The sequence below is a fragment of the Bos indicus x Bos taurus genome, chromosome 16, assembly GCF_003369695.1.
Source record: "Bos indicus x Bos taurus breed Angus x Brahman F1 hybrid chromosome 16, Bos_hybrid_MaternalHap_v2.0, whole genome shotgun sequence".
In the NCBI taxonomy this organism is placed as follows: Eukaryota; Metazoa; Chordata; class Mammalia; order Artiodactyla; family Bovidae; genus Bos; species Bos indicus x Bos taurus.
Genome location: NC_040091.1, coordinates 21,548,167 through 21,567,143, shown reverse-complemented (window position 1 = coordinate 21,567,143; position 18,977 = coordinate 21,548,167).

The following is an 18,977-nucleotide window of genomic DNA, read 5'->3' as shown; positions in this document are numbered from 1 at the left end:
CATTAGTTTGGCACTGCTCACTGGATTTTATTTTTGCTCGAATAAACTCTTAAAATTTTTAATAGGCCTCAGATTATCATCTAACAACCCCATCCTCTGTTGTTGGAAATCTAAGTGGTAAGAAATCTCGTAAATAATATAATTTTGAATTATTAGCTTTCCTATTAGCCCATTTCTGTCACTTACCCACAGTGTAACCTTAAGCAATTACCTTAACCTCTGTGATCCCGTCTGTTAATTGGGAATAATACAAAGGTTTTCCTCATTGGGTTGATTCTGAGGATTAATGGTGCCTAGCACAGAGCAAAACCTAGGAACTTACATGCTCTTACCCTTCTTCAACCTAATGCTAAATTTGAGTAAGAACAGTTTAATATCTTGGAATGTCCTAAGTTTAAGTTCTGGGCATCCAGGAAAAAAAAAAAAAGATTTCCAGAAAAACTTCTGACTTCAGTTAGTTACATGGATAACAGCTCTTTGGTAGAAGTTACACCAAGTTCTATTGAAGACTCCTGGAAGTCTATGAACTATTTGGTTAGTCTATAGGACTTGAGACAGATTCTGAAGTTTCTGCATGGCCTCTGCTTTTCTCAAAGCATTGGTCTGGGCTTCTTGGCATGACTGGAGACTAGTCTTTTCCTGCTCCGGTGCCTGGGAGGAGGAATAAGACCTGGGATATGAAATTCTGCTCTCCTGTGTGTTGGCCAGGGCCATGCCACACCCCCTGCAAATACAAAACTCTGCCAGTTGTATCACTTTCCACCAGCAACTATCACATGAATAAGTACAAAATAATGATTTTATAAGTAAAGAAACAAAACCATCACCTTCACCTCATGGGCTCCTATGTGGCAGCCTTACAGAGATTTTTGCTTATTGATTTGAATTTGACTCTTTTAGACATTGTCTGGAAAATTATAGTGAAAAATAATCAAATCTTGAAGAAATTGTGGATTGAAATTGGCCTCTCTTTGTTGATGTTTGGCAGAAGCCAACAAAACTCTGTAAAGCAATTATCCTTCAATTAAAAAATAAATTAATTAAAAATAAAAGAAACTGTCCTCTCTTTGATTTGGGGTCTCCTTTCTCCAGCCTCCACCAACCTTACTCAGAGGGACTGAGACTCCTTGTGAGTTTATAATTCTGTTGATGAAAGAAAAGATAAATGAATATGAGTGGGTTAAAAACTTTGTCCCCTTATAGCTTTTTGGCTATAGAAAAATTATTCAGCTTTTCCTAGGAAAAATACAGAAACTTGTTTTGTTATACATTCAATAACTTGTCTTAAAAAATACTCTGGCACCATTTGCTATTCTAATGAAAAGCTTATAATTGTTCTCACGCATGAAGCATTCAACTTAGAAAAGGCCTACTTTGTCCAGCACAGTTTTTGACTTACTATTGCTACAGGGGTAGAACTGTTGATACCCTTGAGTAAGATGCAAGTGACTGAAGAGACAGTGAACAGAACAGCCCTTCCATAGAGGGCTTAAAGCATTGCAACCCACAAAAGATAGATGGGAAAATTCACATGTATATTCTAGATGCAAAGTCTTGTGGTACAAGGTTAAAGTTCTTGAAATGCGTTAAAGACAAACCGTTGCAGCAGAGAATACATTTGCTAATGGGGAAAAGGTAACTGCCCCAGGACCCAAAACTTAAAAAGGGAAGTTGTCCCCTTTAAATGGCTGCCTGTCATAGCTGCCAGGTGAGACCATGGTGCTTTGATTTTATTCCCAATAGGTCTAGAATCTGAGTAGATGTTCTATAATTTCATTCTCATGGAGCATGCATCATTTGTGCTGGTGGCCCAGAGCTCTTACCAATTCATTTCTGATTTCTAAGCAACCGAAGAGACAAAGCAACAGATGGGCCAAGTTCTGCAGGAAAAGTCTCTGAGTGGAGATATTCGCAGCTCCATGCAAAGGCCTAAAAGATCCTGTTGTATTCTGAAATGGTGAGAATTTGAGGAAGGATGATGCTAAAGATAAAGATGGCATTAGATAATGCTGAAGAGTTTCCGTCAGTTCAAAAGGATTAGACTAATTCTATAGCCAATAGGGGTTTTGTGCAAATGAATGCCAAGAGACATTCTTTTAGGTTGACCAATTAAAGGCAGAAGAGCCTTAGACAGTAGGTGTTGTTGAGGCTCCAAAAATCAGGCCCCACTTTCAGCATGGAATGCATAAAAGTGATTTTGTTCCATTCCCTTCCTTTCTCATCCCTTTCCTTGGGTCCCTGGATCCCTCTCTATGTCTCTGAACCCAGGGTTTCAAACATCTGTGCTTCCATGCCTACTGAATGTGACCAAAATATGCCAGCAAGTTCTTTTTCTCATAGAACTCTGCGTTCTCCTAGCTGATTGGTCAAGCATTCTGTATTTGAAGATATAGTATTCCTACCCTCTTAGGTAATGTATTTTGCATTTCATTTGAGGCCCTCAGTCACAGAACCAGAAGAACTGAGTAAAGGTGAATATTTTAGGTCCTGTAGAACCCACAGGAGGAAGCATGTATTAGCTGGAAGGACTGCAAGATGCCTCCAATCCCAAGAGGCTTGAAGTATCTTATTTCAATCATCATATGTACTAGAGAAAACAATAATGTGAAGGAGGCACATATGCAGGGAGCATTGGAAAGGAGCATTATCTTGCTCTTAGAGTGACCTGGTTAATTGTCTCTGTCACACGGAAAATATGTGTACTAATGTTTACTCTCAGGACCATGGTACGCTCATGTATTCACTGGATCTCATAATACAATAGGATTGTAAATGATCAGATGAATCAGTTTAATTCTCTAAGGATTCTGTCTACAAATTACACTTACTAGTAAACTGAATGCCCATCACCAGAAAGCCAATTTCTCATACATTTCCACTACTGTCAATTTAGTTATCAAAGGTCAGATTCATTTTTTTCCTAAAGTCATTTATGCCCATTGTGATTTTAAGGTATTTATGTATTTTAATTTGTTTTCTTTTCTTTTCTAATTGGGATATAGTTCCTTGACAGTATTGTGTTATCTTCTGCTGTACAATGAAGTGAATCAGCTATATGCATATGTATATGCCCTCCCTCTCAAGCCTCTTGCCCACTCCACCTCCGTTCCACCCCTTTAGGTCATCACGTAGCAGCAAGCTGAGCTCCCTGTATTGTACAGCAGCTTCCCACTAGCTGTGTGCATGTCAATTCTAATCTCCCAGTTCATCCCACTCTTCCCTTCCCCTCCATGTCCACATATCCTTTCTTTCTATTTGCATCTCTATTCTTGCTTTAGAAATAGGTTCACCTGTCTATTTTCCTAGATTTTAAATATATGCCTTAATATATAATATTTACTTTTCTCTTTGTGGATTTAGAAAATCCACAAAAAAAAATCTCGATTTAAAAAGGGCGGAGGAAGCAGAGATCAAATTGCCAACATCTGTTGGATCATAGAAAAAGCAAGAGAGTTCCGGAAAAACATCTACTTCTGCTTTATTGACTACGCCAAAGCCTTTGACTGTGTTGATCACAATAAACTGTGGAAAATTCTTAAAGAAATGGGAATACCAGACCACTTGACCTGCCTCCTGATAAATCTGCATGCAAGTCAAGAAGCAACACTTAAAACTGGACATGGAAAAACAGACTGGCTCCAAATCGGAAAAGGAATACATCAAGGCTGTATATTGTCACCCTGCTTATTTAACTTACATGCAAAATACATCATGCAAAATGCCAGGCTGGATGAAGCACAAGCTGGAATCAATATTGCTGGGAGAAATATCAATAACCTCAGATATGCAGATGACACCACCCTTATGGCAGAAACAAAGAGGAACTAAAGAGCCTCTTGATGAAAGTGAAAGAAGAGACTGAAAAAGTCGGCTTAAAATTCAACATTCCGAAAACTAAGATCATGGTATCTGGTCCCATCACTTCATGCAAATAGATGGGGAAACAATGGGAACAGTGACAGACTTTATTTGGGGGGCTCCAAAATTGCTGCAGATGGTGACTGCAGCCATGAAATTAAAAGACGCTTGCTCCTTGGAAGCAAAGCTATGACCAACCTAGACAGCATATTACAAAGCAGAGACATTAGTTTGCCAACAAAGCTCCGTCTAGTCAAAGCTATAGTTTTTCCAGTAGTTGTGTATGGATGTGAGAGTTGGACTCTAAAGAAAGCTGAGTGCCGAAGGTTTGACGCTTTTGAACTGTGGTGTTGGAGAAGACTCTTGAGAATCCCTTGGACTACAAAGGGATCCAATCAGTCCATCCTAAAGGAGATCAATCCTGAATATTCATTGGAAGGACTGATGCTTAAGCTGAAACTGCAGTACTATGGCCACCTGATGGAAAGAACTGACTCATTGGAAAAGACCCTGATGTTGGGAAAGATTGAAGGAGGGAGGAGAAGTAATGACAGAGGATGAGATGGTTGGATGGCATCACTGACATGATGGACATGAGTTTGAGTAAGCTCCAGGAGTTGGTGATGGGCAGGGAAGTCTGGCGTGCTGCAGTCCATGGTGTCACAAAAAGTCAGACACATATGAGTGAGTGAACTGACTGATAGAATATTTGTTTTTCTCTTTGCGACAGTCTGTCATCTGTATGACAGACTCTAGGTCCATCCACATCTCTACCAATAGTACATAAACCAGTAAAATATAAGTTAAGATTGTAAACCTTTGAAAAATTTAAATTTATACTTTGGAAAGATTCCATCCAGGTAAATCAGTAAGAAAAATGGAATTAAAAAAAAAAAAGAAAGGAAGCACAAAGACTGACAAATTAGAGGGGACAAGATTATTCTAAAGATTGGAGTACAAATTTTAACACTCTTTCACAATAGATAGAGTTCAGAGACCACTCTGCATTATGCAAATACCTGTGATCCTATCTTTCCCCAGTGTTTATAAGGTGATTTGAAACATTAAAGAAAATTTTATCGCTTCCATGTTTCATTTAAAATGTGATCTGAGACTGATTAAACATTTTTCCAACTCGACTTTTATTAGACTTTTTTATTTTTTTTAATTTTATTTTATTTTTAAACTTTACAATATTGTATTAGTTTTGCCAAATATTTAAATGAATCTGCCACAGGTATACATGTGTTCCCCATCCTGAACCCTCCTCCCTCCTCCGTCCCCATACCATCCCTCTGGGTCATCCCAGTGCACCAGCCCCAAGCATCCAGTATCGTGCATAAATTCAGTATATGCAAAACCATCTGGCAATCTTTTGAAAAATGCAGATTATTGAGCCTTGAGCCCTCTAGAGATTCTGATTAGAGGTCTGGATCAAGGTCCAGGATCTGAGTTTTTAAAAAGCTCCCCAGGAAATTCTGATCACAGAAGTTAGACACACAGGATTTGACACTCAGTCAGTAACAAATTCCAACCAATTTGAACTTTCTCATTTATAGCAACATGTCTACAGAAAAGAAAAAAAAAAAAAAGGCAACATAAATTGTTGTTGGACAAGCATTTCATTCTCCCAAGTCAGCTTGGTTTTAGATATTATTTTTTGAAATTTTTACTAGATCATATGTTTCTACAAAGAACAAGGTAGTTTTAGAGTTAAGATCAAAAGAGGTTCTCTGAAGATAGAGAGTAAAAACATTAACATCTCCATTATTTTAAACTTAGTAAACATCCATTTAGTGAAAAGATCAACCAAAAGTTTCACTGATGGTAAAACAGCAAATATGGCAAATGCTTTCAGAATATTTTGTATTATCTTATCAATCACAGATTTGATGACAGGAAGATTTCACAGGTTCACCAGGTCATTGGCTTCTGCACATTAAGGCTGTTCTAACACATCAAAGACTAGATCCTAGTTCTGGGAAATTTGGGAGTCTGAGAGTCTTGAGGTATTATTTGTTCAATTCTCTTCCAGGAATAATGATTTTTCAATCACCCCAGAAGGCTGTGTATCTAACGTTTATTCAGTTTTAGTATTTATGTCACCATCTCAGTGATTTATTAATACCTTTTTAAATGAGTCACATGGCTTTGCTTGTAAATGCCTTCTGGGGTTTTACAAACCACTCTAAAATCTATTCCAAAATTATCCTATCATCTAATCTCATTTTCTGTTCCTGGTTTATAATGCAACTAGAAAAATAATATTTTGTTACTCACACTATACCACCCTAAACCCTCAGAGAATTGAATAACATACAACATTATTATTGTTGTTTGGTCTGACTCTTTTGTGACTCCATGGAGTGTAACCCACCAGGCTCCTCTGTCCATGGGACTTCTCAGGAAGAATACTGGGGTGGGGAGCCATTGTTTTTTCCAGGGGATCTTCCCAACCCAAGGATCAAACCCTCAGTTCCTGCATTGGCAGGCAGTTTCTTTACCACTGAGACACCAGGAGAGCCCCAGGGAAGCTCATACAGAATTATTATATACTATTAAAATCAAGTGATGAGTCAGGTAGTCTGATATACAAGATGATTTTTTTAAAAAACAAAAACCTTTCTCTTTTTCCTTAGAATGCATAGTTTTCTCCCTCTCCTTTGGCAGTAGATTTACATTTAAAACTATATGTTTCTGAGGTTAATATTAAATAAGTTTCCCCATGTTGTCACACACTAATAGTCGAGAAAGTCAGTTCCATGTTTTACAGATTGACAAGGGAAGATAGTCTGATTTATGGATATAGGCATATACTTTGTTCAATTTTGAATTAACATTCAGGATGAAAATTAATTCCCAGGTACTTTTTCTTAGAAGACTGTGTGTTCTCCCAAATTCAAAGAGTTACTTTGCATCAATCCATCACCTGTTCAGTCCTGCAATTAGTGTCTTCCAGAAGAATGTCTTTATTGCCCTCTTATTGAACTATCTCTGCTAAATCCAGACATAAGCTTTCATATCTCAGTTTTCAAGCAGCAAAGCCTCCTTTGGACTGGGTACTATAAGAACATATAAATATCAGTTGTATAAGTGCTTGGCATAGAAGCCATGTGTTCTGAAAATGAAGACAGGGTAGGTGAGGGTAAGGATGGAATGGATGGTTGTGTTTACTTATTAGTTTCTCATTCTAACCTGTGTGTGTGTGTGTGCGCGCGCGATTAATGTGCCATCCTTTTTAGAGCTCTTGGAATTTTAGTGTTGAGAATGCTTTTTATTCTTTGCTATCTAATTGACTTTTAAATCCCACAGATGACTGTGGAATTCTTATCAAGATACACAACATTCCTACAAATCATCAGTCTTCACACATTGCTGATACAATCAGGCTCCATCTAACTCCAGTCGTGGGTTTCTAGAATTCACTGCAAGGTCTTTGACCTTGACTGTCTCTGCTGATTCTGCACTCATGTGGAGCCTGTTGAAAACATTCCTTCCTGTTTAGCCTATACTTTATTGAAAGGAACTATATCATGCCATCTGTCTTCCTTGTCCAGACCCACCACATATGTCTGCTTTTCCAGAACTACTGTGTACAAGGGAGATGCTAGAGTCTGGACATCTCTGGGCTTTACCTGAAGAGTCACACATTTCTCATTTCATCCAACTGGGAACTGCTGTAAAGTGTAAGTGAAAGTCACTCAGTCATGTCCATCTCTTTGCGACCCTAAGGCCTATAGAGTCCATGGAAATCTCCAGGCCAGAATACTGGAGTGGGTAGCCTTCTCCTTCTCCAGGGGATCTTCCAGACCCAGGGATTGAACACAGGTCTCTCACATTGCACACGGATTCTTTACCAACTAAGCTATCAGGGAATTGTTGGAGATTAGGGAAAACCAGGACACAAGGGTAGTTCACAGGGACCCATCCCAACTTTCAACTCTATTATTGATCTCTTGCATGCTTTCTTTTCCTCATGGAAGCATTATATATACTAAGATCCAAAAAAGGGCTGATTTTTAAAATAAGATCGTTCTGTACCCAATTACCCTTGAGTAAAAGCTTTAGATATCCCTCAATTCCAAACTTTTAGATCTTTCACATTATACTTTTTCTCCCATGAACTTGAAAATTTCTTTTGAAGCTCAAAAGCCATGAATTGACTCTTCTCCATTTCATGCCGTGTCTTCTCTGAGGAAAAGAAGGCAGAAAGTTTAATTCATGATATGGGTAAAGTTGAGAGTTGGGGGGCACATTTTGTGGATGGGGTGAAGTTCAAAGGTGCGAGTATCAAAAAATATTGTGGAGAAACCACATTCTTTAGGACAAAGTCCAAAAATTTAAAAAAACAAAAAGCAAAAAATTATCTCACGACATTGGTATGAAAAGAAGCTGTGACATGCTTCTCAACATCCTGCCAAGAAACTTTAATTTTTAAAACAATAGGAAATAAAAGCAATGACATCACTCTGATGCAACAAATTCAGTACCATTATCCTTGGCCATTAAGCATGCAAGCACGAAGACATTCACAAATATATCTCCAGAACTCTGCTTTCAGACCTAGCCCCTGTCAACTGAAGGTCACTAATTTCTAAGATGCTATTTTTTTTTTGAATATTATTGGTTTAGATTGGTTTAGTATTATTGATTTAGTTTCCCTGGTGGCTCAGTGGTAACAAATCCACTTGCAATGTAGGAGATGCAGGTTTGATCCCTGGGTCGCGAAGAACCCCTGGAGTAGGAAATGGCACCCAACTCTAGAATTCTTGCCTGGAAAGTCCCATGGACAAAGGAATATGGTGGAGTACAGGCCATGAGGTCACAAAAGAGTCTGACGGGACTGCGCGACTAAACACCAACGATAATTGGTTTAAAATGTCTTGTTAGTTTCTGCTGTACAATGAAGTAAGTCAGTTGTATGTATACATATATTCCCTATATGCTTCTCATTTTCCACTGATAAATTTTTTTTTTTTTATTTTAGGAGGCAAACCATGAAATGCAAATAGAAGTCAGAATGAGTTCAGCAGAATGGCAAGCCTCGTTCCATATAGCTTTGAAGCCTCTTGCAATAATATGAGAGGAACTAATGAAATGGGAACTGGGAAAGCTTGCAAAACGCACCTGGTGAGCGAGCCCACAATCTCCCTCGCCTGCTCTCTCTTATATTATAAAAATGAACAGGCTTAGTTCTCTTGCCAAGGGCCACTTTCCCCCACTTATCCTGTTACATTAACATTTGTGCTGGCTCTCATTTGCTGCTTGTTCTTCAGAGTGAGGTTGCCACAGTGAAACTTTGAGGTGGTCTCTCCTTGGTTAGACTGCCCCCCTTCATCCTCCTGGACTGCCCCTCCATTGCCTGGTTCCCACATCCATGGAAGTTAAGTTTGATTGGACTCTTTGGGTCCAACAGAGTGTGATATTTTCAACTGGCCATTTCTCCGGGGGAAGAAACGAAAAAAACAAAATGAGACAGGGAAGGAGAGAAGGTTATGGCACTCTGTCTACAGTAGGAGTGGATTTTTTAAAAAACTGTAAATTTGAAAACCACAGTTCTGGCTGTCTTTTTGTAATGGGGCAGACTGTATAGTCAAGGACCCAGCTCCACCACCTCCTGCCCACCCTCCACTGTGGTCTCCTGGGTGCTTCTCTTCTCACACACTTTTCCATTCCAGTGATTGACAAAGAATGTGGAATAAGTAGCCACCACCTATGGTGTTTTGAACAAAATCAATGCCTGGCACCTTCCAACGGAAGACAGAACGTTCAGTAGGTTTTATGAGCTCTCAATGCTTTGAGTATGAATCTTCAGGGGAGGAGGCAAATGGAGAGTAAGACGGGCAGAAAAGGCAAGAAAAACCCTGAATATCTTCTAAGGCATCACAGAACTTTTGATGACTTTGCCCTAGCCTGGGAAATGTCTCACTGGATTGTGGGCTGCATTGAAATAGATGCCTTTTATGTTACAGTAAAAGTAAATAAATTAAAAGGAGGAAGATTAAATCCATAATTATTTCATTCTTTGAGAACCTTCATACTGTTGTTTTCGTGAATGAAAATGACTTGAATAGTGACAAAGAAGATAGGGAGGATGGAGTCCAGTGGAGAGCAAAAGCAATCTCAAGTGGCTTCATTTTGTGTCACTAAGATCACATTCTACTTCTGTCTCTTCGCCAGTACCCAGCTATGGGGGACATTCTCACCATCTGATACAATTGGGCTTACCTCGTGGTGACTTCTGGCCAAATTTGTCTACAGTGTCTAAACAGTTTTAATCTCTCTATTCTTAAGCATAATGTTAGATTTCACCCCTCCATCTTCCCAAATAGAATATAAACTATTTAATTGTCTAGATCCAAAGGCCTCTAAAGCAAGTATACTGTAGATAATTACCCTCCTCTGGCTGGCTTTTATGCATCTCTAATGAAATATGTCTAAACATTACTCACAGTGATATTGCCTTTTTGATCTAATTGCAAATTATGAAAATGTGTTCTTACTGTACTATTATACCCCTTCTTTTTAAAAAATGTTTTCTTCCATATTGGAGTATAGTTGATTAACAATATTGTGTTAGTTTCAGGTGTACAGCACAGTGATTCTGTTTATTTTTACCCCTTCTTGAAAGTCAAAAGTTAAAGGAAACAACAAAGCATTTATTCTGTCATTTTCTTTTCTATAAAATGAATCTTAAAGAAGATGCTTCTTTACAAAGAATGTGAGTTTTGAATTGCAGGTGGAATGACAAAATTAGAAAATCACCATTGTGCAACGATCAAGAAAGACTACTAAAACTAATAGATTGAATGTTGTTAGGGGACAAAATGATCTCACGATGTCAAATATCATTCAGATCAGATCAGATCAGTCACTCAGTCGTGTCCAACTCTTTGCGACCCCATGAATTGCAGCACGCCAGGGGATTAATTTTCAAAGTATTCAAACAGTTCATGCAGTTCAATACAAAAAAAAAAAAAAATCAAATGAAAAGTTGGGCAAAAGACTTAAATAGACATTTCTCCAAAGAAGACATACAGATGTTCAACAAACACATGAAAAGATCCTCAACATCACTAATTATTAGAGAAATGCAAATCAAAACTACAATGAGGTATCACTTCACACTGGCCAGAATGGCCATCATCAGAAAATCTACAAACAATAAATGCTGGAGAGGATGTGGAGAAAAGGGAACCCTCCTACACTGTTGGTGGGAACGTAAATTGGTAGAGACACTATGAAGAATGGTATGGAGGTTCCTCAAGAAACTAAAAATAGAACTACCGTATGACCCAGCAATCCCATTCCGGGCATATACATGGAAAGAATCATAATTTAAAAAGGTCCATGCACCCCATTGTTCACTACAGCACTATCTACAATAGCCAGGAAATGGAAGCAACCTAAATGTCCATCAGCAGAGGAATGGATAAAGACGATATGGTACATGCATATTATATAGTAGAATATATATATTACTCAGCCATAAAAACGAGCAAAATAGTGCCATCTGCAGAGGTGTGGATAAACCTAGAGACTGTCATACAGAGAGAAGGAAGTCAGAAAGAAAACAAATATCATACAATATTACTTATATGTGGAATCTAGAAAAATGGTACAGATGAATTTATTTGCAAAGCAGAAATAAAGACACAAATATACAGGAAAGCGTATGGATACCAAGGGAGAAGGAGGAGGTGGGATTAATTGGAAGATTGGGATTGACATATATGCACTATTATGTATAAAATAGATAATTAATTAGAACCTACTGTATAGCACAGGGAACTTAGTTCAGTGCTCTGTGGTGACCCAAATGGGAAGGAAATCTAAAAATTTGGGGGGATATATGTATATGTATAAATGATTCACTTTGCTGTACAGCAGAAACTAACACAACATTGTAAAGCCACTATACACCAAAGCAAATTTAAAAAAATCTCATTTCACACAGTTGCCAATCCAAAGGGAAAAATGCATTTTTACTGTAGAAATGTCTCATGGTCCCTTTGGATCATATGATCAAGTTTAGCATCACTAATAGGACCCCTTGGCACTGTGCAATAAAAAGGGCATAGCATCATCTGTGGATTATTTTTGCTGAAAATGTTTAACTGAAATATAAACAAGCCCTTGGACTTCACATCCAGTTAATGGAAACAAAAGGGAGAGTCACAAGTTAAACTACCCCACAAAGAAATAAGAAGACAAGTCTAGAAAGTAGAACATTCTACAAGAAAATCAGTTTTGTCTCTTCTAAAAGTCAAAGTTAAAACAAAAAGTTAGGAGAACTGTTCTAATATAGAGAAGCTAAAGATACATAATCAAATTTAATGGGTAAAGTTGGATTGGATTATATTTCAGAAAAAAAAATACTGTAACAAGATTTGGTTGACAATCTGAAATTTTTGAATATGGAGGATATTGAATGATATTAAGAAAATATGGTTAATTTTCTTAGATGTGATGAAGGTACTGAAATTATATATTATAGGAAAGTGTCTTGAGTTTTACAGACACAAACTGACGTGTTTAGAAGTGAAATGTTATAATACCTACAATAAATTTATGAATAGTTCACAAACAGGTTAGGATACAAGCTACCACACACTTTTCTTTCAACTTCTCTGTACATTTGAAAATTATTTCAAAGTAGAAGGTTGGGGGAGGGGTGGGAGTTAAGTCAATGGAAGAGAATGCCTTCAATAGAAGAACATTCCTGCCTACTTTTCTGTGGGGCATGCCTTCATTTTCATCTCATCCTAGCAGAGATACTTAGTGTCTTAATGATTTACATAAAGCACTACCATTGGCTTTGTGGTTCCTGTTTCTGTGGGTTCTTCTTGAGTAAATATCCTTAAAAGGTCCATTTTTATAGATATATATTTAAACCTGACAATCTAGTAAGTGCTGTAAGGAACAATTAAAAAGCAGAGACATTACTTTGCCAACAAAGGTCCATCTAGTCAAGGCTATGGTTTTTCCAGTGGTCATGTATGGGTATGAGAGTTGGACTATAAAGAAAGCTAAGCACCAAAGAATTGATGCTTTTGAGCTGTGGTGTATGGGAAGACTCATGGTATTCCCTTGGACTGCCAGGAGATCCAACCAGTCCATCCTAAAGGAGATCAGTCTTGGATGTTCATTGGAGGGACTGATGCTGAAACTCCAATACCTTGGCCACCTCAAGTGAAAAGCTGACTCATTGGAAAAGACCCTGATGCTGGAAAGACTGGGGGCAGGAGAAGAAGTAGGATGAGTAGGACGACAGAGGGTGAGATGGCTGGATGGCATCACCGACTCGATGGACATGGGTTTGGGTGGACTCCAGGAGTTGGTGATGGACAGGGAGGCCTGGTGTGCTGTGGTTCATGGGATCGCAAAGAGTCGGACATGACTGAGTGACTGAACTGAACTGAACTGAAGGAACAATCGACCAACTCTAAAATGAGCCTCCTTATTCCAACTTACAGATCCATGTCTTAGAATGAAATGCCAGATAGCATCTTCAAGAATATTCCTCAGGACACAGATCTATCCTTGATACAACCTTCCTTTGTTGTTGTTTTTCCTTTGCTAAGTCATGTCTGACTCTCTGTGACCCCATGAACTATAGCCTGCCAGGTGGTCCCTCTGTCCATGGAATTTTGCAGGGAAGAATACTCGAGTGGGTTACCATTTTCTTTTCCAGGGGATCTTCCCAACCCAGAGATTAAACCAGCATCTCCTACATTGGTAGGTGGATTCTTTACCACTGAACCAAGAGAGAAACCTCTTTTCTCATAACACCTTAAATACTTTTAACTCTAAACCTGGTATTGTTTTGTTGTTCTGTATTGCCAAGACTCCCTGAGCCTCACTATTTTTATTTACAAGGTGGCAATATCACTGGCTTCCTTGCTCACCTCCCATGGTTGCAATTGATCAAATCAGAGATACCTGAGACTGTGCTTTGAAATCCACCAGATACACACACTGCAGGATTATTTAATTAAGTGCCTCAGTACTAACTGACGGAATTTCTCATTTTGCGTTGTCACATTTCTAAAACCACCTTCATCCTATTACATTTTATTTTTAAGGTTTCCTGGAATGATCACTGGGGTGCATGGGTCTTTTTGAATTACGGTTTTCTCCACATATATGCCTAGTAGTGGTTTGCTGGATGATATGGTAGCTCTATTTTTAGTATTTTGGATAAAGAAGATGTGGTTTGTGTACACAGTGGAATATTACACAGCCATTAGAAGGAACAAAATTGGGTTATTTGTAGAGACATGGATGAACCTAAGGACTGTCATACAGAGTGAAATTAGAGAAAGAGAAAAACAAATATCATATATTAACATATATGTGGAATTTAGAACAATGGTACAGATGACCCTATTGGAAACACGGATGTAGAGAGCAGATGTGTGGACATGAAGGGGGAAAGGAATGCGGTTAGATGAATTGGGAGATTGGGATTGACATAAATATACTACCATGTGCAAAACAAATAGTGGGAACTTGCTGTGTAGCACAGAGAGCTCAGCTCAGCGCTCTGTGATGACCTAGAGGGGTGGGGTGGGGGATGGTGGGAGGGAGGGGCTATATGTATAGTATTGCTGATTCCCTTCGCTGTGCAGCAGAAACTAACACAATACTGTAAAGCAATTGTACCCCAATAAAAAATAATAAGAAAGTTTCCTGGAATTTAAAATATACCAAATGAAATATGTGTAACTCTTCTTGTTGTTGTTTTTTCCTTTAGGACAATGTTCAATGACATTTTGGTACTCCCTTCGTATTCCTGGAGTGTCCTCACAATGTCCTCTAGGAATGGAAAGTGTTATTTTTGTGTCAATTTCTGATTTAAGAATGGGCAGAGGGGATTCTGTACCTTGCCCGTGGTCACAGAAACACCATAGAGGCAGAGGTGGTCCTAAGAACTCCTGATTCCCCCTGGATGCCGCAGGCTGTGCTGCCTGTGTTTACCACATCTGCACACGTCAGCAAGTTGGTCTTGTAGCTTTTCCAGCATCACTTGTGATTTCGTCAGGGGCAGGGTGGGGACATGCCATGAGATTCCTTTTGCAGCAGCTGGACTGGATCTCTGGGGGCCCTGCTGCCAAGCCTGTCCCTTTCTTGCTGTGTGTTGTGCAATCCTCTCTCCTCCGCCCCACACCCAGACACCAGCTGGGCAGAGCGAGGAGTGGGAAGAGGGTGGGGGATACGGAACCCAGGCCAAGAGGGTGTCAAATAACAAAACCAAGTGGCCCAACACACTGTACCCTAGGAAAATAACATTTTGGACTGCCTTTAACATGACTGAATGGTATACATCATCTTAAAAGAAGCATTTCTCTGAATGATCTGTTGGACTGATCTTGGTTTGGATGTTACAGCATTTCTCCCCTTATTCACTGCAGACTGATTTATTTTTAAAAACATGCTTGCATTAACTAAACAAGGCATTAAGGTATATAGGCTCCTGTAAAACTAAGAATTAATGGAGTTTCTTGATAATGATAATGATGATAACTAATTTTGTGAGGTATTGTATTAGTCCAAGCTTTTTGTGATGAAAGTCTCCAAAAACTTCAGTGCTGCTTTATGGAGTAGCCTTCTAAGAACCATATTGCTACAATGACAATACCTGTGATTTGTGGTTGAATTATTAGACTGTGGTTGAACTATTAGAACAGACACATGTTCTGTATTACTCAAATATTTGTAACTTGAACCTGAGTTTACAAAGAATTATTTTATCTTTGTAAAGATCATTTTTTCCTCGTTTCTGATAGATTTCAACGTTCAGCATGTCCTTCTCATATCTCTGATTCATTTCAAGTCCTGTATCAAACAAATAATCATTTGAATGTAACTTAACCTTCAAAAATGAAAATGTTCTTTTTGTAACAATTTGTACTTTTCATGATATAAACCTCCAGTTCCAATCAGTCTGTTTTAGAAAGATTTATAATATTGGCTTTTGATAAAGTTAAACCATTTGTATCACTGAGTACTTACATCTGGCCACATGCAGTTTCACTTAAACTACAGGTTTTCCTTGCTGGTCTTAGAATTCTAGTATGAATCAGGCTATCCATCAAAATAACAAACAATGGGCAGGAAAATCATTATATGCCTCAGAAATCCACATCAGATAATAATCAAAATCTCTTATAGTGTCAAACAAAACTTGTTTGTCATTTGTTAAACATGTGTTTGATTTTCATGGGTAGTCTCAACTGCATATTATTCAATTATTTTACTCACTAAGTGGGACTTCATCACTATCATTTTAAAAATTGTTATTGTAAATTAATTTTTGAGTTAAAAAATACCTTGTCAAATAGTGTCTGCAGATTCGGATCTAGAAAAGGTAATCATATTAAAAACTGGTTTGCAAAGCAAGTTCAACTCCATTTTAATTCCCAATTTAATCCTTTTTCCTCCTCAGACCCAGGGATCTTAACCTCCTGTGTCATGCACATAAGAGAGAAAGTCTAAGTTTTCCTAGCTTTTGATGAATTGGTTCAACTTTTAGTTCTCCCAGGAATGTTTGAATGGATAGTTGGGGACACTAGGGCTTTTTGGGGACCTACTATTTCCATTGTGAAGAGATAATGCTTTACTTAGTGTAAGACCAGCCTAACAGAGTCCCTAAGTCAGAGTGGCCACATGTCCTTACCTATGGTCAACATTGGTCTTAGATATGATGCTTTTTCACTGAGCCCAGACACACCCTTAGAATTCTTGTTGGTCCAGTTCTCAGGTCAGTACTACTGGTTGACTGAGCCTTACGTGCAAGACAAGATTTATTTTCCTCTTCATTGGTGTAAATTTCTGACATCTGGCCAATAAAAGCTAAGAGAGTACCCAAAAAGAGTTAATAACTTTACTGACTTTCCTTTCAAATGTTGAAAGTAGAGTAATGAAGAAGGGCAGGGTTGTGTCGTCTGGGCTAGCTTAGGTTCACTGTCGCACCTGGGGTCTATCTTGACTCAGTATAGATCAAGCAATAAAAGTTACACCAAGTCCCCTACATACGAATGAGTTCTGTCCTCAGAGCATCTTCATCAGTCCAATTTGTTCAAAAGTCCAACAAAGTTAGCCTAGGTACCTAACTAACACAGTCAGCTATATACCGCGGTTTTTATGCTTGTTTCTGGATATTCTGAGCTTGAAATAAAGATGTACCACTGTACTCTGTATAGTGTGTGTGTGCATGCATGCTAAGCTGCTTCAGTAGTGTCCAACTCTGTGTGAGTCTATGGACTGCAGCCTTCCAGGCTCCTCTGTCCATGGAATTCTCCAGGCAAGAATAGTGGAGTGGGTAGACATTCCCTTCTTCAGAGTACCTTCCCAACCCAGGGATTGAACCCAGGTCTCCTGCATTGCAGGCAGATTCTTTACCCTCTAAACCACGAGGGAAGCCTCAACCTATACATACTGTACCCAAAGTACACAAAAGCACAATCACTTCAGAGGCTGCACGCACATGACAGTGTGCCAGACACGTGGTCTAACTTACGTGATGGGACGTGCAGACCCACATTTGTATCTCCGGAAGTTTGCAACTTTAAGGTTTGGACATAGGGGACTTACTGTACAGTAAAACCTTGAATATTTAGATATTAAGGTATCACAATCCTTTATTAATTGAACTGTTCCATCCTTTGCTTCAAGAAATGGGATAGCCATCAGAAAACCAACTGGTGGAAGGACTTTGGTAACAAAACAGAGGACAATCATAAATAATACCCTGGGTTTATAATATTTTTCCTCCAAACCTTACCCTTTATAAACAGTTCCCAACTATCTCTAATTTTGGTTTCTCTAAGCTTACCTCTTCTGTATCCCACCGTAGACACCTTTCTAGGTATCACTCTACCCCTTCACTTCAGTGCTCTGAAACTTACAACCTTGTTGTTAATAAAATCCAAACTCCTTAGCCTGACTTTCAAGACCATACAACCTAAACATACATTTCTGTGTTTTTTCTTTAAAAACTATTCCACGTTGGCTCTTTATATTACCTGTACTATATACTTTCTTCCAGATTTGCTTTTTATTTTTCTACCTAAATGTGTTCACTCACTCCATTCATGCCTGGAAAGCCTTCCTACTTTTTTTTTTTCAAATGCTATCCATCACTTTAATTCCAAATCCAGACGTACCTTGATCACAAAATCTTCCTAGGACATCACAGGTAACAAAGATTTCTCTCAAAATATTCAATATGCTAATTTTTTACCCATTCAGTTTTTCATGCCATTTTCCAAGGATGCAGTAAGTTCCACAATTGCCTCAGGCACTGACTCTATTGTTCAGTCACTAAGTCATGTCCAACTCTTTGAGACCCCATGGACTGCATCAATGCCAGGCTCTCCTGTTCTTCACTATCTCCCAGAGTTTGCTCAAATTCATGTCCATTGATTCAGTGATGCTATCTAACCATCTCATACTCTACTGCCCTCTTCTCCTTTTGTCTTCAATCTTTCCCAACATCAGGGCCTTTTCCAAAAAGTCAGCTCTTTGCATCAGGTGGGCAAAGTATTGTAACTTCAGCTTCAGCAACAGTCCTTCCAATGAATATTTAAGACTAATTTCCTTTAGGATTGACTGGTTTTATTTCCTTGCAGTCCAAGGGACTCTCAAGAGTCTCCTCCAACACCACAGTTCAAAAGCATCAATTCTTTGATGCTCAGCCTTCCTTATGGTCCAACTCTCACATCCATACATGACTACTGGAAAAGCCATAGCTTTGACTAGATGGATCTTTAACGGCAAAATGATCTCTCTGCTTTTTAATGTGATATCTGGGTTGATGATAGGTTTCTTTCCAAGAAGCAAGCATCTTTTAATTCATTTAATTTAATTTCACTGATTCTGGGGGGGAGGGTGACAACTGATAAATTATAGACCTAGGCATAAAAATCCAAGTCCATTGCAACTAGAACCTATGTCTCAATGAAAACATTTGCACTCTACTTTCTTTCAGAAGTAGCCCTGTAAAATGGAGAAGTGCATGGAAATTACAAACCTATATAAGCTCAATTTACTAAGTAGAACCATAAATAATACATGTGTAGAATGGGGGTGTTTAAACTGCTGTAATCATTCCACCT